The sequence below is a fragment of the Carcharodon carcharias genome, chromosome 17 (genome assembly GCF_017639515.1).
Source record: "Carcharodon carcharias isolate sCarCar2 chromosome 17, sCarCar2.pri, whole genome shotgun sequence".
NCBI lineage: Eukaryota > Metazoa > Chordata > Chondrichthyes > Lamniformes > Lamnidae > Carcharodon > Carcharodon carcharias.
In genome coordinates, this window is record NC_054483.1 from 39,736,630 (window position 1) to 39,759,842 (window position 23,213).

The window sequence follows — 23,213 nt, forward strand, 5'->3', positions numbered from 1 at the left end:
ACTGGAGTGAAGGTGGGCCAAAGGGAATCTGTAGAGAGCTATTGAAGTTGGTGTGGGCTATAGGGAAACCGTAGAGAGCCGCTGTGGTTAGCGCGGTCTATTGGAAAACCGTAGAAAGCTGCTGGAATCAGTGTCGGATATATGGAAGCCATAGAGAGCCATTGGAGTCACTGTGGGCTAAAGAGAAACCGTAGAGAGCCAACCGAGTCAGTGTGTGATATAGGGAAACTGTATTGAGCCACTGGAGTCAGTGTGGGATATAGGCAAAACCTAGAGAGCAACTGGAGTCAGTGTGGGCTATAGGAAAACCGTAGAGTGCCACTGGGGTCGGTGTGTGCTATAGGGAATCCGTAGAGAATCGTTGAAGTCAGTGTGGACTATACGGAAACCGAAGAGATCCAATGGTGTCACTGTTGTCAGTGTGGACTATAGGGAAACCATAGCGAGCCACCGGACTCAGTGTGGACTATAGGGAAACCGTACAGACCGACTGGAGACAGTGTGGACTATAGGGAAACCGTAGAGAGCCACTGGGCTCAGTGCGGACTATAGGGAAACGTTAGAGTGCCACTAGAATCAGTGTGGGATATAGGGAAAATGTAGAGAGCAGCTGGAGTCAGTGTAAGCTATAGGGAAATCATAGAGAGCCACTGAAGTCAGTGTTGGCTATGGGGAAACCGTAGAGAGCCACTGGAGTCAGTGTGGGCAATAGCGAAACCGTTGAGAGCCACTATGGTCATTGTGGGCTATAGGAAAGCCGTATATAGCCACTAGAATCAGTGGGGGGTAAAGGGAAGCCGAGAAGGGCCACTGGAGTCAGTGTGGACTATTAGGAAACCTCAGAGAGCCAATGGTGCTGTTTCGACTATCGTGAGATGCACTGGAGACAGTGTGCGCTATAGGGAACCCGTAGAGAGCCGCTGGTGTCAGTGTGGACTAATGGGAAACCGTAGAGAGCCACTGGAGACAGAGTGGGATATATGGAATCTGTAGAGAGCTACTGGAGTCAACGTGGGCTATAAGGAAAACCTCGAGATCTACTGGGGTCAGTGTAGGCAATAGGGAAACTATAGAGAGCCACTGAATTAGTGTCGGCTATGGGGAAAACCTAGAGTGTCGCTGGAGTCAGAGTGTTCTATAGGGAAACCGTAGAGTGTCCCTGGTCTCACTGTGGACTATAGGGAAACTGTAGAGAGCCGCTGGAGTCAGAGTGGGATATAGGGAAAGTTTAGAGGGCTACTGGAGTCAGTGTGGGCTGTAGGGAAACCTTAGAGAGCCGCTGGAGTCAGTGTAGGCTTTAAGGAATCTATAGAGAGTGAGTGAATCAGTGTCGGCTATGGGGAAACCCTAGATTGCCGCTGGTGTCAGTGTGGTCTTCAGGGAAACCGTAGTGAGCCGCTGGTGTCAGTGTGGACCATAGAAAAACCGTAGAGAGCCATTGGAGTCAGAGTGGGATATAGGAAACTGTAGAGAGCTGCTGGAGTCATTGTGGGCTATAGGAAAACCGTAGACAGCCACTGGAGTTTGTGTGGCATATAGGGAAAACGTAGAGAGCTACAGGAGTCACTGTGGGCTATAGGGAAACCCTAGAGAGCTACTAGAGTCAGTGTAGGCAATAGGGAACTAGAGACAGCCACTGAATCAGTGTCGGCTATGGGGAAAACCTAGAGTGCCGCTGGAGTCAATGCAGGCTTTAGGGAAACCGCAGATAGCAGCTGGACTAACTATGGACTATAGGGAAACCATAGAGAGCCACTGGAGTCGGAGTGTGATATAGGGAAACTATAGAGCGCCACTGGGGTCAATGTGCTCTATAGGAAAATTGTAAAGAGCCGCTGGAATCAGTGTGGGATATAGGGAAGCCAAAGAGAGCCACTGAAGTGCATGTGGGCTACAGGGAAACCACAGAGAGCCACTGGAGTCAGTGTGCACTTTAGGGAAACTGTAGAGAGTCGTTGAAGTCAGTGTGGTCTACACGGAAACCGAAGAGATCCAATGGTGTCACAGTTGTCAAGAAGGACTACAGGGAAACCATAGCGAGCCACCGGAGTCAGTGTGGACTATGCGGAAACCGTACAGACCGACTGGAGACAGTGTGGACTATAGGGAAACCGTCGAGAGCCACTGGGCTCAATGTGGACTATAGGGAAACAGTAGAGAGCCATTAGAATCTATGTGGGATATAGGATAACCGTAGAGAGCAGCTGGAGTCAGTGCAAGCTATAGGGAAACCGTCGAGAAACAATGGAGTCAGAGTCGGATATAGGGAAATTGTAGAGAGCAGCTGGAGTCAGTGTAGGCTATAGGGAAATCAGAGAGAGCCACTGAAGTCAGTGTCAGCTATTGGGAGACCGTAGAGAGCCACTGGAGCCAATGTCGACTATAGCGAAACCGTTGAGAGCCACTAGGGTCAGTGTGCGCTTTCGGAAAGCCGTAGAAAGCCAGTAGAATCTGTGTGGGATATTGTGAAGCCGAAGAGGGCCACTGGACTCAGTGTGGACTATAGGGAAACTGTAGAGAGCCAATCGTGCTGTTTCGACTATCGGGAAACCATACAGAGCGACTGGGGTCTTGTGGACTATAGAGAAACCGTTGAGAGCCAATGATGTTAGTGTGGACTATTGGGAAACCGTAGAGAGCCGCTGGTGTCAGTGTGCACTATAGGGAAACCGTAGAGAGCCGCTGGTGTCAGTGTGCACTATAGCGAAAACGTAGAGAGCCACTGGAGTGAAGGTGGGCCAAAGCGAATCTGTAGAGAGCTACTGAAGTTGGTGTGGGCTATAGGGAAACCTTAGATAGCCGCTGGAGTCAGTGTGGAATTTCGAAAAACCTTAGTGAGCCACTGGAGTGCGTGTGGGATATACGGAAACCGTACAGAGCCAGTGAAGTCAGTGTGGGCTATAGGGAATCTATAGAGAGCCACTGGTGTCAGTGTGCTCTATAGCGCCACCGTAGAGAGAGCCTGGAGTCAGAGTGGGATATAGGGAAACGGTAGAGAGCTACTGGAGTCAGTGTGGGCTATAAGGAAATCGTAGAGAGCTCTTGGAGTCATTGTGCGCTATAGGAAAATCATAATGAGCCACTGGAGTGAGTGTGGGAAATAGGGAAAACGTACAGAGCCACAGGAATCCGTGTGGGCTATAGTTAATCTCTAGAGAGTCATTGGAGTCAGTGAGGGCTTTAGGGAAACCGTAGAGAGCCACTGGGCTCAGTGTGGACTATAGGGAAACAGTAGAGAGCCACTAGAATCAGTGTGGGATATAGGGAATCCGTAGAGAGCAGCTGGAGTCAGTGTAAGCTATAGGGAAATCATAGAGAGCCACTGAAGTCAGTGTTGGCTATGGGGAAACCGTAGAGAACAACTGGAGCCAATGTGGGCAATAGCGTAACCGTTGAGAGCCACTAGGGTCAGTGTGGGCTATAGGAAAGCCGTATAAAGCCACTAGAATCAGTGGGGGGTATGGGGAAGCCGAAAAGGGCCACTGGAGTCAGTGTGGATTATTGGGAAACCGTAGAGAGCCAATGGTGCTGTTTCAACAATCGTGAGATCCACTGGAGTCAGTGTGCGCTATAGGGAACCCGTAGAGAGCCCCTGGTGTCAGTGTGCACTATAGGGAAACCGTAGAGAGCCGCTGGTGTCAATCTGGTCTATAGGGAAACCATAGAGAGCCACTGGAGGCAGAGTGGGATATAAGGAAACTGTAGAGAGCTACTGGAGTCAGTGTGGGCTATAGGAAAACCGTAGAGAGCCTCTGGAGTTTGTGTGTGATAAAGGGAAAACGTAGAGAGCTACTGGAATCAACATGGGCTATAGGGCAACCCTCGAGAGCTACTGGGGTCAGTGTAGGCAATAGGGAAACTATAGAGAGCCACTGAATCAGTGTCAGCTATGGGGAAAACCTAGAGTGTCGCTGGAGTCAGAGTGTGCTATCGGGAAACCGTAGAGTGCCCCTGGTGTCACTGTGGACTATAATGAAACTGTAGAGAGCCGCTGGAGTCAGAGTGGGATATAGTGAAACTGTAGAGGGCTACTGGAGTCAGTGTGGGCTATAGGGAAACCTTAGAGAGCCGCTGGAGTCAGTGTAGGCTTTAGGGAATCTATAGAGGGCGAGTGAATCAGTATCGGCTATGGGGAAACCCTAGATTGCCGCTGGTGTCAGTGTGGGCTTTAGGGAAACCGTAGTGAGCCGCTGGTGTCAGAGTGGGATATAGGGAAGCTGTAGAGAGCTACTGGAGTCATTGTGGGCTATAGGGAAACCGTTGAGAAACAACAGAGTCAGTGTGGGCTATAGGAAAACCGTAGAGAGCCACTGGAGTTTGTGTGGCATATAGGGAAAACGTAGAGAGCTGCAGGAGTCACTGTGGGCTATAGGGAAACCCGAGAGAGCTACTAGAGTCGGTGTAGGCAATAGGGAAAGTAGAGAGAGCCACTGAATCAGTGTCGGCTATGGGGAAAACCTAGAGTGCCGCTGTAGTCAGTGCAGTCTTTAGGGAAACCGCAGAGAGCAGCTGGACTAACTGTGGACTATAGGGAAACCATAGAGAGCCACTGGGGTCAATGTGCTCTATAGGAAAAGTGTAGAGAGCCGCTGGAATCAGTGTGGGATATAGGGAAGCCAAAGAGAGCCACTGAAGTGCATGTGGGCTACAGGGAAACCATAGAGAGCCACTGGTGTCATTGTGCACTTTAGGGAAACTGTAGAGAGTCATTGAAGTCAGTGTGGACTATACGGAAACCGAAGAGATCCAATGGTGTCACAGTTGTCAGTGTGGACTACAGGGAAACCATAGCGAGCCACCGGAGTCAGTGTGGACTATTCGGAAACCATACAGACCGACTGGAGACAGTGTGGACTATAGGGAAACCGTCGAGAGCTACTGGGCTCAGTGTGGTCTATACGGAAAGAGTAGAGAGCCACTAGAATCAGTGTGGGATATAGGGAAACCGTAGAGAGCAGCTGGAGTGAGTGTAAGCTATAGGGAAACCGTCGAGAAACAATGGAGTCACAGTGGGATATAGGGAAATTGTAGAGAGCAGCTGGAGTCAGTGTAAGCTGTAGGGAAATCAGAGAGAGCCACTGAAGTCAGTGTCAGCTATTGGGAAACCATAGAGAGCCACTGGAGCCAATGTGGGCTATAGGAAAGCCGTAGAAAGCCAGTAGAATCTGTGTGGGATATAGTGAAGCCGAAGAGGGCCACTGGAGTCAATGTGGAGTATAGGGAAACCGTAGAGAATCGTTCAAGACAGTGTGGACTATACGAAAACCGAAGAGATCCAATGGGGTCACAGTTGTCAGTGTGGACTATAGGGAATCCAAGGCGAGCCACCGGAGTCATTGTGGACTATAGGGAAACCGTACAGACCTCTTGGAGACACTGTGGACTATAGGGAAACCGTAGAGAGCCACTGGGCTCAGTGTGGACTATAGGGAAACAGTAGAGAGCCACTAGAATCAGTGTGGGATATAGGGAAACCGTATAGAGCAGCTGGAGTCAGTGTAAGCTATAGGGATATCATAGAGAGCCACTGAAGTCAGTGTTTTCTATGGGGAAACCGTAGAAGGCCACTGGAGCCAGTGTGGGCAATAGCGAAAACGTTGAGAGCCACTAGGGTCAGTGTGTGCTATAGGAAAGCCGTGTAAAGCCACTAGAATCAGTGGGGGGTATAGGGAAGCTGAAAAGGGCCACTGGAGTCAGTGTGGACTATTGGGAAACCGTAGAGATCCAATGGTGCTGTTTCGACTATCGAGAGATCCACTGGAGTCAGTGTGGGCATTAGGGAAATCGTAGAGAGGTGCTGGAGTCAGTGTCAGTTATAGGGAAACCGTGGATAGCCGCTGTACTAAGTGCAGGCTTTAGGGAATCCGTAGAGAGCAGCTGGAGACAGTGTGGAATATAGGGAAATCGTATCGAGCCATTGGTGTTAGTGTGGCTTTAGGGAATCCGTAGAGAGTCACTGGAGTCAGGGTGGGCCATTGGAAAACCGTGGAGAGCTAGTGGAGCCAGTGTTGGCAATAGGGAAACCATAGAGAGCCGCTGAAGTCAATGTGGATTACAGGAAAAACTTCGAGAGCCACTGGAGTGCGTGTGGGATAAATGGATATGTGCAGAGCCACAGTACTTTGTGTGGGCTTTAGGGAATCTGCAGAGAGCCACTGGAGTCAGCGAGGACTGTAGTGAAACCATACAGAGCCTGTGGAGTCAGTGTGGGATGAAGGGAAACAGTAGAGAGCCACTGGAATAGGTGTGGGCTATTGGGAAACTGTAGAGAGCCACTGGTGTCAGTGTGGACTATAGGGAAACCATAGAGAGCCATTGGAGTCAGTGTGCGCTATAGGGATACCGTAGAGAGCCACTGGTGTCAATGTGGACATAGGAGTGTGAGATAGGGAAATCGTACAGAGCCACAACGTCAGTGTGGGCTATAGGGAATCTGTAGAGAGCCAATGGAGTCAGTGTGGGACATAGGGAAACCGGAGAGATCCACAGGAGTCAGTGTGGGCTTAAGGGAAATCGTAGAGAGCAGCTGAAGTCAGTGTCGGATATAGGGAAACCATAGAGAGCCACTGGAGTCAGGGTGGGCCATAGGGAAACCGTAGAGAGCTATTGGAGCCAGTGTGGGCTTTAGGGAAACCATAGAGAGCCGCTGGAGTCAATGTGGATTATAGGAAAATCATAGAGAGCCACTGGAGTGCGTGTGGGATAAATGGAAGCAATACAGAGCCACAATAGATGGTGTGGGCTTTAGGAAATATGCATAGAGTCACTGGAGTCAGCGAGGGCTGTCGTGAAACCGTACAGAGCCAGTGGAGTCAGTGTGGGATGTAGGGAAACAGTAGAGAAAAACAGGAGGCAGTGTGGACTATAGGGAAACAGTAGAGAGCAGCTGGAGTTAGAGTGTGATAAGGGAAACCGTAGTGAGAAACTGGAGTCAGTGTCGGCTAAGGGGAAAATGTAGGGAGCTACTGGAGTCAGTGTGGGCTATAGGGAAACCGTAACCGAGCCACTGGAGTCAGTGTGGGCTTTAAGCAATCTGTAGAGAGCCACTCGAGTCAGTGAGGGCTATACCAAAACCGTACCGATTGACTGGACTCAGTGTGGGATGATGCGAAAACATAGAGAGCCACTGGAGGCAGTGTGTGATATAAAGAAACCAAAGCGAGCCATTAAAGTCAGTGTGGGATATAGGGAAAACATAGAGCGCCGCTGAAGCCAGATTAGGCTAAAGGGAAAACAGAGAGAGCCACTGCAGTCAGTGTGGGCTATAGGGAAAACTTAGAGAGCCGTGGAGCCAGTGTAGGCTATAGGAAAACTATAGAGAGCCACTGAATCAGGGTCGGCTATGGGGAAAACCTAGAGTGCCGCTGGAGTCAGTGTGGGATATAGGGAAACCGTTGAGAGCCACTGGTTTCAGTGTGGTCTATCGGGAAACCGTAGAGAGCCACTGGAGTCAGAGTGGGATATAGGGAAACTGTAGAGAGCTACTGGAGTCAGTGTGAGCAATAGGAAACTGTAGAGAGACACTGGAGTCTGTGTGGTCTATAGGAAAATCGTAGAGAGCCACTGGAATCAATGTGGGATATAGGGAAGCTGTAGAGATCCACTCGAGTGCGTGTGGGCTACAGGGAAACCATAGAAAGCCACAGATGTAACTGTCGGCTATGGGGAAAACGTGGAATGCCACTGGAATTAATGTGGAATATAGGGAAGCCGTAGAGGGCCACTGGAGTCAGTCTGGACTATAGGGAAGCCGTAGAGAGCCAATGGTGCTGTTTCGAATATCTGGAAAACATACAGAGCCACTGGGGTCATTGTGGACTATAGGGAATCCGTTGAGAGCCAATGTTGTTAGTGTGGACTATCGGGAAACCGTAAGGAGCCGCTGGTGTCAGTGTGCACTATAGGGAAACCGGAGAGAACCTCTGGTGTCAGTGTGCAATATGGGGAAACCCTAGTGAGCCACTGGAGTGAAGGTGGGCCATAGGGAATCCGTAGAGAGATACTGAATTCAGAGTGGGCTTTAGGAAAACCGTAGAGAGCCGCTGGAGTCAGTGTGGAGAATAGGAAAACCATAGTGAGCCTCTGGATTCACTGTGGACTAAATGGAAAATGTATAGAGCCACTGGTGTCAGTGTGGGCTATAGGGAAACCGTTGGGAGCCACTGGTTTCAGTGTGGTCTATAGGGAAACCGTAGAGAGCCACTGGAGTCAGAGTGGGATATAGGGAAACTGTAGAGAGCTACTGGGGTCAGTGTGAGCAATAGGAAACCGTAGAGAGACGCTGGAGTCTGTGTGGTCTATAGAAAAATCATAGAGAGCCACTGGAATAAATGTGGGATATAGGGAAGCCGTAGAGATCCACTCGAGTGCGTGTGGGCTACAGGGAAACCATAGAAAGCCACAGATGTAAGTGTCGGCTATGGGGAAAACGTGGAATGCCACTGGAATTAATGTGGGTTATAGGGAAGCCGTAGAGGGCCACTGGAGTCAGTGTGGACGATAGGGAAACTGTAGAGAGCCAATGGTGCTGTTTCGAATATCTAGAAAACATACAAAGCCACTGGGGTCATTGTGGACAATAGGGAATCCGTTGTGAGCCAATGGTGTTAGTGTGGACTATCGGGAAACCGTAAGGAGCCGCTGGTGTCAGTGTGCACTATAGGGAAACCGGAGAGAACCTCTGGTGTCAGTGTGCAATATAGGGAAACCGTAGTGAGCCACTGGAGTGAAGGTGGGCCATAGGGAATCTGTAGAGAGCTATTGAAGTCAGTGTGGGCTATAGGAAAACCGTAGAGAGCCGCTGCAGTCAGTGTGGAGAATAGGAAAAGCATAGAGAGCCACTGGAGTGTGTGTGGGGTAAATGGAAACCGTACAGAGCCTCAGTAGTTAGTGTGGGCTTTAGGGAATCTGTAGAGAGCCACTGGAGTCAGCGAGGGCTGTAGTGAAAACTTACAGAGCCAGTGGAGTCAGTGTGGGTTGTAGGAAAACGGTAGAGAGCAGCTGGAGTCAGTGTGTGATATTGGGAAACCGTAGCGATCCACTGGAGTCAGTGTCGGCTATGTGGATAATGTAGGGAGCTACTGGAGTCAGTGTGGGCTATAGGGAAACCGAACAGAGCCACTGGAGCCAGTGTGGGCTTTAGGCAATCTGTAGAGAGCCACTGGAGCCAGCGAGGGCAATTCCGAAACCATACAGATTCACTGGACTCAAGGTGGGATGTAGCAAAACCATAGAGAGCCACTGGAGGCAGTGTGGACAATAGAGAAACTGTAGAGAGCCAATAGAGTGAGTGTGGAATAGAGGGAAACTGTAGAGATCCAGTGGAGTTAGTGTGGGCTATAGGGAAACCGTAGAGAGTCGCTGGGGTCGGTGTGGGATATAGGGAAACCGTGCAGAGCCGCTGGAATCTGTGCAGCCAGTGTCAGCAATTGGGAAAACATAGAGAGCTGCTGGGTGCAATGTGAATTATAGGAAAACCATAGAGAGCCACTGGAGTGTGTGTGGGGTAAATGGAAACCTTACAGAGCCACAGTAGTTAGTGTGGGCTTTAGGGAATCTGTAGAGAGCCACTGGAGTCAGCGAGGGCTGTAGTGAAAACTTACAGAGCCACTAGAGTCAGCGAGGGCTGTAGTTAAACCTTACAGTGACAGTGGGGTCAGTGTGGGATTCAGGGAAGCAGTAGAGAGCAGCTGGAGTCAGTGTGTGATATTGGGAAACCATAGCGAGCCACTCCAGTCAGTGTCGGCTATGTGGAAAATGCAGGGAGCTACTGGAGTCAGTGTGGGCTATAGGGAAACCGTACCGAGCCACTGGAGCCAGTGTGGGCTTAAGGCAATCTGTTGAGAGCCACTGGAGTCAGCGAGGGCTATACCAAAACCGTACAGATTCACTGGACTCAGGGTGGGATGTAGTGAAACCATAGAGAGCCACTGGAGGCAGTGTGGACTATAGAGAAACTGTTGAGAGCCAATGGATTGAGTGTGGGACAGAGGGAAACTGTAGAGATGCAGTGGAGTTAGTGTGGGCTATAGGGAAACCGTGCATTGCCGTTGGAATCTGTGCAGCATTTAGGGAAACCTTTGAGAACAGCTGGTGTCAGTGTGGACAATAGGGAAACCGTAGAGAGCTGCAAGTTTCAGCGTGTGTTATAGGGAAACAGTAGAGAGCCATTGGGGTCAGTGTGGTCAATAGGAAAACCGTAGAGAGACGCTGGAATCAGTGTGGGATATAGGGAAGCTGTAGAGGGCCACTGGGGTCAGTGTGGAATAAAGGGAAACCATAGAGAGCCACAAGATTACGTGTGTGTTAGAGGGAAACCGTAGTGAACCACAGGAGTCAGTGTGGGACATAGGCAAAACGTATAGAGCCAATGGAGTCAGTGTGGGCTAAACGGAAACCGTTGAGTGCCACTGGGGTCGGTGTGTGCTATAGGGAAACTGTAGAGAGCCGTTGAAGTCAGTGTGGACTATACGGAAAACAAAGAAAGACAATGGTGTTAGTGTGGACTACAAGGAAACCTTAGAGAGCGACAGGTGTCAGTGTTGACTATAGGGAAACCATAGAGAGCCACTGGAGTCAGTGTGGACTATTGGAAAACCGTAGAGAGCCACTGGAGACAATGTGGACTATAGGGAAAGCGTAGAGAGCCACTGGGGTCAGTGTGGACTGTCGGGAAACAGTAGAGAGCCAGTGGAGTTAGTGTGGGATATAGGGAAAACCTAGCGAACCACTGGAGAGTGTGTGGGATATAGGGAAACCGTAGAGAGCCACTGAAGACAGTGTCGGCTATGCGGAAACCGTAGAGAGCCACTGGAGCCATTGTGGGCTATAGCGAAACCGTTGAGAGCCACTAGGGTCAGTGTGGGCTATAGGAAAGCCGCAGAAAGCCACTAGAATCAGTGTGGGATCTAGGGAAGCCGTAGAGGGCCACTGGAGTCAGTGTGGACTATAGGGAAACCGTAGAGAACCAGTGGTGCTGTTTCGAATATCAGGAAACCTTGCAGAGCCACTGGGATCATTGTGGACTATAGGGAAACCATGGAGAGCCAATGGTGTTAGTGTGGACTATCGGGAGACCTTAGAGAGCCACTGGTGTCAGTGTGCACTATAGAGAAACTGTAGAGAGCAGCTGGTGTCAGTGTGCACTATAGGGAAACCGTAGTGAGCCACTGGAGTGAGTGTGGGCTATAGGGGGAAACTGTACCGAGCCACCGAAGTCAGTGTGGGCTTTAGGCAATCTGTAGAGTGCCACTGGAGTCAGCGAGGGCTATACCAAAACCGTACAGTATCACTGGACACAGTGCGCGATGTAGTGAAACCTTAGAGAGCCACTGGAGGCAGTGAGGACAATAGAGAAACTCTAGAGAGCCAATGGAGTCAGTGTGGGATAGAGGGAAGCTGTAGAGATCCACTGGAATTAGTGTGGGCTATAGGGAAACCATAGAGAACAGCTGGAGTCAGTGTGGACTATAGGGAAACCGTAGTGATCTGCTAGATTCAGTGTGTGATATAGGGAAACAGTAGAGAGCCATTGGGGTCAGTGTGGTCAATAGGGAAACCATAGAGAGCCTCTAGAGTCAGTGTGTGTTATAGAGAAACCGAAGCGAGCCATTGATGTCAGTGTGGGATATAGGGAAAACATAGTGCGCCGCTGGAGTCAGATTAGGCTATAGGGAAAACAGAGAGAGCAGCTGCAGTCAGTTTCGGCTATGGGGAAATCCAAGAGAGCCGCTGAAGTCAGTGTGGACTATAGGAAAGCGGTACAGAGCCGCTGGAATCAGTGTGGGTTATTAGGAAGATGTAGAGAGCCACTGGAGTCAGTGTGGGCTATAGGGAAACCTTAGAGAGCCGATGGAATCAGTGTAGGCTATAGGGAAACTATAGAGAGCCAGTGAATTAGTGACGGCTATGGGGAAACCCTAGAGTGCCGCTGGAAAAGTGTGGGCTATAGGGAAACCGTAGAGAGCCCCTGCTGTCCGTGTGGATTATAGGGAAACAGTAGAGAGCCTCGGGTGTCAGTGTGGTCTATAGGGAAAACGTAGAGAGCCACTGGAGTCAGAGTGGGATATAGGGAAACTGTAGAGAGCTACTGGTGTCACTGTGGGCTATAGGGAAACCGTAGAGAGCCACTGGAATCAGTGTGGGCTAATGAAAAACTTTAGAGAGCCACTGGAGTGTTTGTGGGATATAGGGAAAATATAGAGAGCTACTGGAGCCAATGTGGGCTATAGGGAAACCGTAGAGAGCTATTGGAGTCAGTGTAGGCAATAGGGCAACTATGGGGAGCAACTGAATAACTTTTAGCTATGGGGAAAATCTAGAGTGCCGCTGGAGTCAGTGTGGGCTATAGAGAATGTGTAAAGAGCCCCTGGTGTCAGTGTGGAGTATAGGGAAACCGTAGAGAGCCACTGGTGTCAGTATGGTCTATAGGGTAACGGTAGAGAGCCACTGGAGTCAGAGTGGGATATATGGAAACTGTAGAGAGCTGCTGGAGTCAGTGTGGGCGATAGGGAAACCGTAGAGAGCCACTGGAGTCAGTGTGGGCTGTAGGAAAACCCTAGAAAGCCACTGGAATGTGTGTGGGATATAGGGGAAACGTACAGAGTCACTGGAGTCAGTGTGGGCTTTAGAGAATCTGTAGAGAGTCACTGGAGTCAGTGAGGGCTTTAGGGAAAGCGTACAGACCCACTGGAGTCAGTGCGGGATATAGGGAAAACATGGACAGCCGCTGGAGTCAGTGCATGCTTTAGGGAAACAGTAGAGAGCAGCTGGACTAACTGTGGACAATAGGGAAACCATAGAGAACCACTGGAATCAGTGTGTGATATAGGGAAACCATAGAGAGCCACTGCGGTCAGTGTGGTCCTTTGGAAAACGGTAGTGAGCCGCTGGAATCAGTGTGGGATATAGGGAAGCCATAGAGACCCTCTGGAGTGTGTGTGGGCTAAAGGGAAACCATTGAGAGTCACAGAAGTAAGTGTTGGCTATGGGGAAACTGTATAATGCCAGTGGCATCATTGTGGGATATAGGGAAGCCATACAGACCCTTTGGAGTGTGTGTGGGCTAAAGGTAAAGCATTGAGAGCCTCAGAAGTAAGTGTCGGCTATGGGGAAACCGTAGAATGCGAGTGTAATCAGTGTGGGATATAGGGAAGCCGAGAGGGCCACTGGAGTGTGTGCATTCTATATGGAAACCATAGAGAGCCAATGGTGCTGTTTCGACTATCTGGAAACCGTACAGAGCTACTGGGGTCATTGTGGAAACCATAGAGAGCTGCTGGAGTCAGGGTGGACTATAGGGAAACCGTCGCGTGCTAGTGGAGCTAGTGTGGGCTATACGGGAACTGTAGAGAGCCGCTGGAGTCAATGTGGATTATAGGAAAACAATAGAGAGCCACTGGAGTGCGTGTGGGATAAATGGAAACAGTACAGAGCCACCATAGTTAGTGTGGGCTTTAGGGAATATGCATAGAGCCACTGGAGTCAGCGAGGGCTTTCCTGAAACTGTGCAGAGCCAGTGGAGTCAGTGTGGGATGCAGGGAAACAGTAGAGAATCACTGGAGGCAGTGTGGACTGTAGGGAAACAGTAGAGAGCTGCTGGAGTCAGCGTGTGATAAGGGAAACTGTAGCGAGCCACTGGAGTCAGTGTCGGCTATTGGGAAAATGTAGGGAGCTACTGGAGTCAGTGTGGGCTATAGGGAAACAGTTACCGAGCCACTGGAGTCAGTGTGGGCTTTAGGCAATCTGTAGAGAGCCACTGGAGTCAGCGAGGGATATACCGAAACCGTACAGATTCATTGGACACAGTGTGGGATGCAGCGAAAAGATAGAGAGCATTTGCAAGCAGTGTGGACTACAGAGAAACTATAGAGGTTCAATGGAGTCAGTGTGGGATAGACGGAAACTGTAGAGATCCAATGGAGTTAGTGTGGGCTGTAGGGAAACCGTAGAGAGTTGCTGGGGTCCGTGCGAGATATAGGGAAATTGTGCAGAGCCGCTCGAATCATGCAACATTTAGTGAAACCATAGAGAGTAGCTGGAGTCAGTGTGGCATATAGGGAAATCGTACAGAGCCACAAAGTCAGTGTGGGCTATAGGGAATCTGTAGAGAGCCAATGGAGTCATTGTGGGATATAGGGAAACCGGAGAGATCCACTGGAGTCAGTGTGGGCTTTAGGGAAATCGTAGAGAGCCGCTGGAGTCAGTGTCGGATATAGGGAAACGTGGATAGCCGCTGGAGTAAGTGCAGGCTTCAGGGTATCCGTAGAGAGCAGCTGGAGTCAGTGTGGACTCTAGGGAAAACGTATAGAGCCACTGGTGTCAGTGTGGCTATAGAGAAACCATAGAGAGCCACTGGAGTCAGGGTGGGCCATAGGGAAACCGTAGAGAGACGCTGGAATCAGTGTAGAATATAGGGAAGGCATAGAGTCCCTCTGGGGTCAGTGTGGACTATAGGGAAGACATAGAGAGCCACTAGGGCCAGTGTGTGATATAGAGAACCCGAAGCGAGCCATTGGAGTCAGTGTGGTACATAGGGAAAACAAAGAGCGCCGTTGGAGTCAGATTAGGCTAAAGGGAAAACATGGAGAGCCACTTGCAGTCAGTGTCGGCTATGGGGAAATCAAAGAGAGCCGCTGAAGTCAGTGTGCCCTATAGGAAAACGTTTGAAAGCCGCTAAAGTCAGTAAGGGTTATCGGGAAGCCGTAGAGAGCCACTGGTGTCAGTGTAGGATATAGGGAAACCTTAGAGAGCCACAGGAGTCAGTGTAGGCTATAGGGAAACTATAGAGAGCCAATGATTCAGTGTCAGCTCCGGGGAAATCCCTAGTGTGCTGCTGGAGTCAGTGAGGGCTATAGGGAAACCGTAGAGAGCCCCTGGTGTCAGTGTGAACTATAGTGAAACCGTTGAGAGCCACTGGTGTTAGTGTGGACTATCGGGAAACCGTAAAGAGCCTCTGGAGTCAGTGTGCACTATAGGGAAACCATAGAGAGCCGCTGGTGTCAGTGTGCACTATAGCGAAACCGTAGTGAGCCACTGGAGTGAGGATGGGCCATAGGGAATCCGTAGAGAGCTACTGAAGTCATTGTGGGCAATAGGGAAACCGTAGAGAGCAGCTGGAGTCAGTGTGGAGTATAGTAAAACCGTAGTGAGCCACTGGATTCACTGTGGACTATAGGGAAAACGTATAGAGCCACTGGTGACAGTGTGGGCTATTGGGAAACCGTGGAGAGCCACTGGAGTGAGGGTGGGCCATAGTGAAACCATAGAGAGCTAGTGGAGACAGTGTGGGCTATTGGCAAACCATAGAGAGCCACTGGATACAATGTGGATTATAGGAAATCCATAGAGAGCCACTGGAGTGTGTGTGGGGTAAATGGAAACCGTACAGAGCCACAGTAGTTAGTGTGGGCTTTAGGGAATCTGTTGAGAGTCACTGGAGTCAGCGAGTTCTGTAGTGAAACATTACAGAGCCAGTGGAGTCATTGTGGGTTGTAGGAAAGCAGTAGAGAGCAGCTGGAGTCAGTGTGTGATATTGGGAAACCATAGCGAGCCACTCCAGTCAGTGTCGGCTATGTGGAAAATTTAGGGAGCTACTGGAGTCAGTGTGGGCTATAGGGAAACTGTACCGAGCCACTGGAGCCAGTGTGGGCTTTAGGCAATTTGTAGAGAACCACTGGAGTCAGCGAGGGCTATACCAAAACCATACAGATTCACTGGACTCAGGGTGGGATGTAGCGAAACCATAGAGAGCCACTGGAGGCAGCGTGGACTGTAGAGAAACTGTAGAGAGCCAATGGAGTGAGTGTGGGACATTGGGAAACTGTAGATATCCACTGGAGTTAGTGTGGGCTATAGGGAAACCGTAGAGATCTGCACGTTTCAGCGTGTGATTTAGGGAAACAGTAGAGAGCCATTGGGGTCAGTGTGGTCAATAGGAAAACCGTAGAGAGATGCTGGAATCAGTGTGGGATATAGGGAAGCTGTAGAGGGCCACTGGGGTCAGTGTGGAATAAAGGGAAACCATAGAGAGCCACCAGATTAAGTGTGTGTTAGAGGGAAACCGTAGTGAACCACTGGAGTCAGTGTGGGATATAGGCAAAACGTATAGAGCCAATGGAGTCAGTGTGGGTTAAACGGAAACCGTTGAGTGCCACTGGGGTCGGTGTGTGCTATAGGGAAACTGTAGAGAGCCGTTGAAGTCAGTGTGGACTATACGGAAACCAAAGAAAGACAATGGTGTCAGTGTGGACTACAAGGAAGCCGTAGAGAGCCACAGTTGTCAGTGTGGACTATAGGGAAACCATAGAGAGCCACTGGGGTCAGTGTGGACTGTCGGGAAACAGTAGAGAGCAACTAGAGTCAGTGTGGGATATAGGGAAAACCTAGCGAACCACTGGAGAGGGTTTGGGATGTAGGGAAACCGTAGAGAGCCGCTGGAGTCCGTGTAAGATATAGGGAAATAATAGAGAGCCACTGAAGTCAGTGTCGGCTATGCGGAAACCGTCGAGAGCCAATGGAGCCATTGTGGGCTATAGCGAAACCGTTGAGAGCCACTAGGGTCGGTGTGGGCTATAGGAAAGCCGTAGAAAGCCACTAGAATCATTGTGGGATCTAGGGAAGCCGTAGAGGGCCACTAGAGTCCGTGTGGACTATAGGGAAACCGTAGAGAGTCAGTGGTGCTGTTTCGAATATCAGGAAACCTTACAGAGCCACTGGGACCATTGTGGATTATAGGGAAACCTTTGAGAGCCAATGGTGTTAGTGTGGACTATCAGGAAACCAGAGAGAGCTGCTGGTGTCAGTGTGCACTATAGGGAAAATGTAGAGAGCCGCTGGTGTCAGTGTGCACTATAGGGAAACCGTAGTGAGCCACTGGAGAGCGTGTGGGCTATAGGGAAACTGTACCGAGCCACTGGAGTCAGTGTGGGCTTTAGGCAATCTGTAGAGTGCCACTGGATTCAGCGAGGGCTAAACCAAAAACGTACAGTATCACTGGACACAGTGTGCGATGTAGCAAAACCATAGAGAGCCACTGGAGGCAGTGAGGACAATAGAGAAACTCTAGAGAGCCAATGGATTCAGTGTGGGATAGAGGGAAACTGTAGAGATCCGCTGGAATTAGTGTGGGCTATAGGGAAACCATAGAGAACAGCTGGAGTCACTCTGGACTATAGGGAAACCGCACAGATCTGCTAGATTCAGTGTGTGATATAGGGAAACAGTAGAGAGCCATTGAGGTCAGTGTGGTCAATAGGGAAACCATAGAGAGCCACTAGAGTCAGTGTGTGATATTGAGAAACCGAAGCGAGCCATTGAAGTCAGTGTGGGATATAGGAAAAACATAGAGCGCCTCTGGAGTCAGATTAGGCTATAGGGAAAACAGAGAGAGCCACTGCAGTCAGTTTCGGCTATGGGGAAATCAAAGAGAGCCGCTGAAGTCAGTGTGGACTATAGGAAAGCGGTATAGAGCCGCTGGAATCAGTGTGGGTTATTAGGAAGCCGTAGAGAGCCACTGGAGTCAGTGTGGGCTATAGGGAAACCTTATAGATCCGTTGGAGTCAGTGTAGGCTATAGGGAAACTATAGAGAGCCAGTGAATCAGTGAAGGCTATGGGGAAACCCTAGAGTATCACTGGAAAAGTGTGGGCTCTAGGCAAACAGTAGAGAGCCCCTGGCGTCAGTGTGGATTATAGGGAAACCGTAGAGAGCCACTGGTGTCAGTGTGGTCTATAGGGAAAACGTAGAGAGCCACTGGAGTCAGAGTGGGATATAGGGAAACCGTAGAGAGCTACTGGAGTCAGTTTAGGCAATAGGGCAACTATGGAGAGCCACTGAATAAGTTTTAGCTATGGGGAAAATCTAGAGTGCCATTTGAAACAGTGTGGGCTATAGGGAAAGCGTAAAGAGCCCCTGGTGTCAGTGTGGACTTTAGGGAAACCGTAGAGAGCCACTGGTGTCAGTATGGTCTATAGGGAAACTGTAGAGAGCCACTGGAGTCAGAGTGGGATATATGGAAACTGTAGAGAGCTACTGGAGTCAGTGTGGGCTATAGGGAAACCGTAGAGAGCCATTGGAGTAAGTGCGGGCTATAGGAAAACCCGAGAAAGCCACTGGAGTGAGTGTGGGATATAGGGAAAACGTACAGAGTCACTGGAGTCGGTGTGGGCTTTAGTTAATCTGTAGAGCGTCACTGGAGTCATTGAAGGCTTTAGGGAAACCGTACAGAACCACTGGAGTCACTGTGGAATATAGGGAAAACATGGACAGCCGCTGGAGTCAGTGCATGCTTTAGGGAAACAGTAGAGAGATTCAGGACTAACTGTGGACAATAGGGAAACCATAGAGAACCACTGGAATCAGTGTGTGATATAGGGAAACCATAGAGAGCCACTGGGGTCAGCGTGGTCCTTAGGAAAACCGTAATTAGCCGCTGGAATCAGTGTGGGATATAGGGAAGCCACAGAGACCCTCTGGAGTGTGTGTGGGCTAAAGGGAAACCATTGAGAGTCACAGAAGTAGGTGTCGGCTATGGGGAAACTGTAGAATGCCAGTGGAATCAGTGTGGGATATAGGGAAGCCATAGAGACCCTCTGGAGTGTGTGTGGGCTAAAGGGAAACCATTGAGAGTCACAGAAGTAAGTGTTGGCTATGGGGAAACTGTAGAATGCCAGTGGAATCAGTGTGGGATATAGGGAAGCCATAGAGACCCTCTGGAGTGTGTGTGGGCAAAAGGGAAAACTTTGAGAGCCACAGAAGTAAGTGTCGGCCATGGGGAAACCGTAGAATGCCAGTGGAATCAGTGTGGGATATAGGGAAGCCGTAGAGGGCCACTGGAGTGTGTGCGTTCTATAAGGAAACCATAGAGAGCCAATGGTGCTGTTTCAACTATTTGGAAACCGTACAGAGCCACTGGGGTCATTGTGGAAACCTAGAGAGCTGCTGGAGTCAGGATAGGCCATAGGTAAACCGTCGAGTGCTAGTGGAGCCAGTGTGGGCTATACGGGAACCGTAGAGAGCCGCTGAAGTCAATGTGGATTATAGGAAAACAATAGAGAGCCACTGGAGTGCGTGTGGGATAAATGGAAACCGTACAGATCCACAATAGCCAGTGTGGGATTTATGGAATCTCTAGAGAGCCAGTGGAGTCACCGAGGGCTGTAGTGAAACCGTACACAGCCAGTGGATTCAGTGTGGAATGTAGGGACACCGCAGAGAAACACTGGAGGCAGTGTGGACTATAGGGAAAGAGTAGAGAGCAGCTGGAATCAGTGTGGGCTTTAGGGAAATTGTAGAGGTCCACTGCAGTCACGTGTGGACTATAGGGAAACCGAAGTGAGCAGCTGGATTCAGTGTGGGCTTTAGGGAAACCGTAGAGGGCCACTGGAGTGACGTGTGGACTATATAGAAAACGTACAGAGCCACTGGAGTCATTGTGGGCTATACGGAAACCAAAGAGAGCCACTACAGTCACTGTGTGATATGGGGAAACGGTAGAGAACCACTTCACTCATCTTCGGCTATGGAGAAACCATAGAGTGCCGCTGGAGTCAGTGTTGGCTATGGGGAAACCATAGAGAGCCACTGGAGTCAGTGTGGCCTATAGGAAATCCATAGAGAGCCACTGGAGAGAATGTGGGGTATAGGGAAAACATATAGACCTACTGGAGTCAGTGTGGGCTTTAGAGAATCTGTAGAGAGTCACTGGAGTCAGTGTGGGATGTAGGCAACCCATAGAGAGACACTGGATACAGTGTGGACTATAGGGAAACTGTAGAGAGCCATTGGATTCAGTGTGGGATATAGGGAAACCGGTGAGATCCACTGGATTAAGTGTGGGTTATACGGAAATTGCAGAGAGCCGCTGGAGTCTGTGTGGGATATAGGGAAAACGTCGATAGCCGCTGGAGTCAGTGCAGGCTTTAGGGAATCCACAGAGAGCTGCTGTAGCCAGTGTGGACTATAGGGAAACCGTAGAGAGCCGCTGGAGTCAATGTGTGATATGGAGAAACCTTAGAGAGCTACGGGGGTGAGTGTGGTCTATAGGAAAACCAGATAGAGCCGTTGGAATCGGTGTGGGATATAGGGATGCCATAGAGAGCCACTAGAGTTAGTGTGGGATATAGAGAAACCGGAGAGAGCCCCTGGTGTCAGTGTGGATTATAGGGCTACCGTAGAGAGCCTCTGGTGTCAGTGTGGTCTATAGGGAAAACGTAGAGAGCCACTGGAGTCAGAGTGGGATATAGGGAAACTGTAGAGAGCTGCTGGTGTCACTGTGGGCTATAGGGAAACCGTAGAGAGCCACTGGAGTCAGTGTGGGCTATTGAAAAACCGAAGAGAGCCACTGGAGTGTTTGTGGGATATAGCGAAAATATAGAGAGCTACTGGAGTCAATGTGGGCTATAGGGAAAACGTAGAGAGCTACTGGAGTCAGTGTAGGCAATAGGGCAACTATGGAGAGCCGCTGAATAGGTTTTAGCTATGGGAAAAATCTAGAGTGCCGCTGGAGTCAGTGAGGGCTTTAGGGAAACCGTAGAGAGACACTGGAGGCAGAGTAGAATATAGGGAAACTATAGAGAGCCACTGAATCAGTGTCGGCGATGGGGAAATCATAGAGTGCCACTGGAGTCAGTGTGGGCTACAGGGAAACTGTAGAGAGCTGCTGAAGTCAGTGTGGGATAAAGGGAAACCTTTAAGATCCGCTGGAGTCTGTGTGGACTATCGCGAAACCGTTGAGAGCCACTAGGGACAGTGTGGGCTATAGGAAAACTGTAGAGAGACGCTGAAATCAGATTGTGATATAGGGAATTCGTAGAAAGCCACAGGAATCAGTGTGGGCTATAGGGAAAACGTAGAGAGCCAGTGGAGTCAGTGTGGGCTATACGGAAACCATAGAGAGCTACTGGAGTCTGTGTGGGCTATAGGAAAACTGTAGTGAGCCACTGGAGTGAGTGTGGGAAATAAAGAAAACATACAGACACTGGAGTCAGTGTGGGCTTTAGGAAATCTATAGAGAGTCACTGGAGTCAGTGAGGGCTTTAGGGAAACCGTACATAGTCACTGGAGTTCCTGAGGACTTTAGGGAAACCGTACAGAGCCACTGGAGTCAGTGTGGGATGTAGGGAATGCGTAGAGAGACACGGGAGGCAGAGTGGACTATAGGGAAACTGTAGAGAGCCAATGGAGTCACTGTTGGATATATGGAAACCGGAAAGATCCACTGGAGTCAGTGTGGTCTATTGCGAAACAGTAGAGAGCAGCTGGAATTAGTGTGGATATAGGGAAGCCATAGTTAGCCACAGGAGTCAGTGTGGGATATAAGGAAAATGTGGACAGCCGCTGGAGTCAGTCTTGTTTATAGAGAAACCGGCGAGAGCCACTGGTGTCAGTGTGGACTATAGGCAATCTGCAGAGAGCAGCTGGAGACAGTGTGGACTATAGTCAAACCGTAGAGAGCAACTCGTGTCAGTGTGGGATGTAGGGAAACCGTAGAGAGACACTGGAGGCAGAGTACACTATAGGGAAACTGTAGAGAGCTACTGGAGTCAGTGGGAGCTACAGCGAAACCGTAGAGAGCTGCTGGAGTCAGTGTGGGCTATAGGAAAACCTTAGTGAGCCACTGGAATGAGTGTGGGAAACAGGGAAAAACGTACAATGCCACTGGAGTCAGTGTGGGCTTTAGGAAAACCGTACAGAGCCACTGGAGACAGTGTGGGATGTAGGGAAACCGTAGAGAGCCACTGGAATCAGTGTGGGATATACGGAAACCGGAGAGATCCACTGGAGTCAGTGTGTTCTATAGGGAAACTGTAGAGAGCCAATGGAATCAGTGTGGGATATAGGGAAGCCATAGTTAGCCAGAGGAAACAGTGTGGGATATAGGGAAAATGTGGACACCTGCTGGAGTCAGTGCAGGCTTTAGGGAAACCGTAGAGAGCAGCTGGACTAAGTGTGGACTATAGGGAAACCGTAGAGAACCGCTGGACTCAGTGTGGGATATAGGAAATCCGGAGAGAGCCGGTGGAATCAATGTGGGATATAGGGAAGGCGTAGACAGCCAATGGAGTGCATTTGGTCTATAGGGAAACCGTAGAGAGCCACAGCTGTCAGTTTGGATTATAGGGAAACCGTAGAGAGAAATTGGAGACAGTGTGGACTATAGGGAAACAGCAGAGAGCCACAGTTGTTAGTGTAGAGTATAAGGAAACCGAAGAGAGCCACTGGAGTCAGTCTGTTCTAAAGGGAAACCGGCGAGAGCCACTGGTCTCAGTACGGATTTTAGGGAAAACATAGCGAGCCACTGGTGTCAGTGTGGTTATAGGGGAACCATAGCGAGCCAAAGGAGTCAGGGTTGGCCATAGGGAAAATGTATGGAGCTACTGGATTCATTGTGGGATATAGGGAAGGCTTTAGCGAAACAGTAGAGAGCAGCTGGACTAATGTGGACTATAGGGAAAGCGTAGAGAACCGCTGGACTCAGGGTGGGATATAGGGAAACCATAGAGAGGAAATGGGGTCAGAGTGGTCTATAGGAAAACCGGAGAGAGACGGTGGAATCAATGTGGGATATAGGGAAGCCATAGAGAGCCAGTGGAGTGCGTTTGGGCTATAGGGAAACTGTAGAGAGCCACAGGTGCCAGTGTGGATCATAGGAAAACCGTAGAGAGCAATTGGAGACAGTGTGGACTATAGGGAAACCGTAGAGAGCCACAGGTGTCATTGTAGACTATAAGGAAACCGTAGAGAGCCACTGGAGTCACTCTGGTCCAAAGGGAAACCAGCTAGAGCCAATGGTCTCCGTATGGATTAACGGGAAACCATAGCGAGCTACTGGTGTTAGTGTGGATTATAGGGGAACCATAGCGAGCCATTGGAGTCAGGGTGGGCCATAGGGAAACTGTAGAGAGATTCTGGATTCATTGTGGTCTATAGGGAAACTGTACAGAGCCACAGGAGTCAGTATGGGATGAAGGGAAATCGTAGAGAGGCACTGGAGGCAGAGTGGAATATAGGGAAACTGTAGAGAGCCAATGGAGTCAGTGTGGGATTTAGGGAAACCAGAGAGATCCACTAGAGACAGTGTGGGCTGTAGGGAAACTGTAGAGAGCCACTGCAGTCTTTGTCGGATATCCGGAAAACGTGGATAGCCGCTGGAGTCAGTGCAGGCTTTAGGGAAACCGTGGAGAGCAGCTGGAGTCTGTGTGGACTATAGGGAAA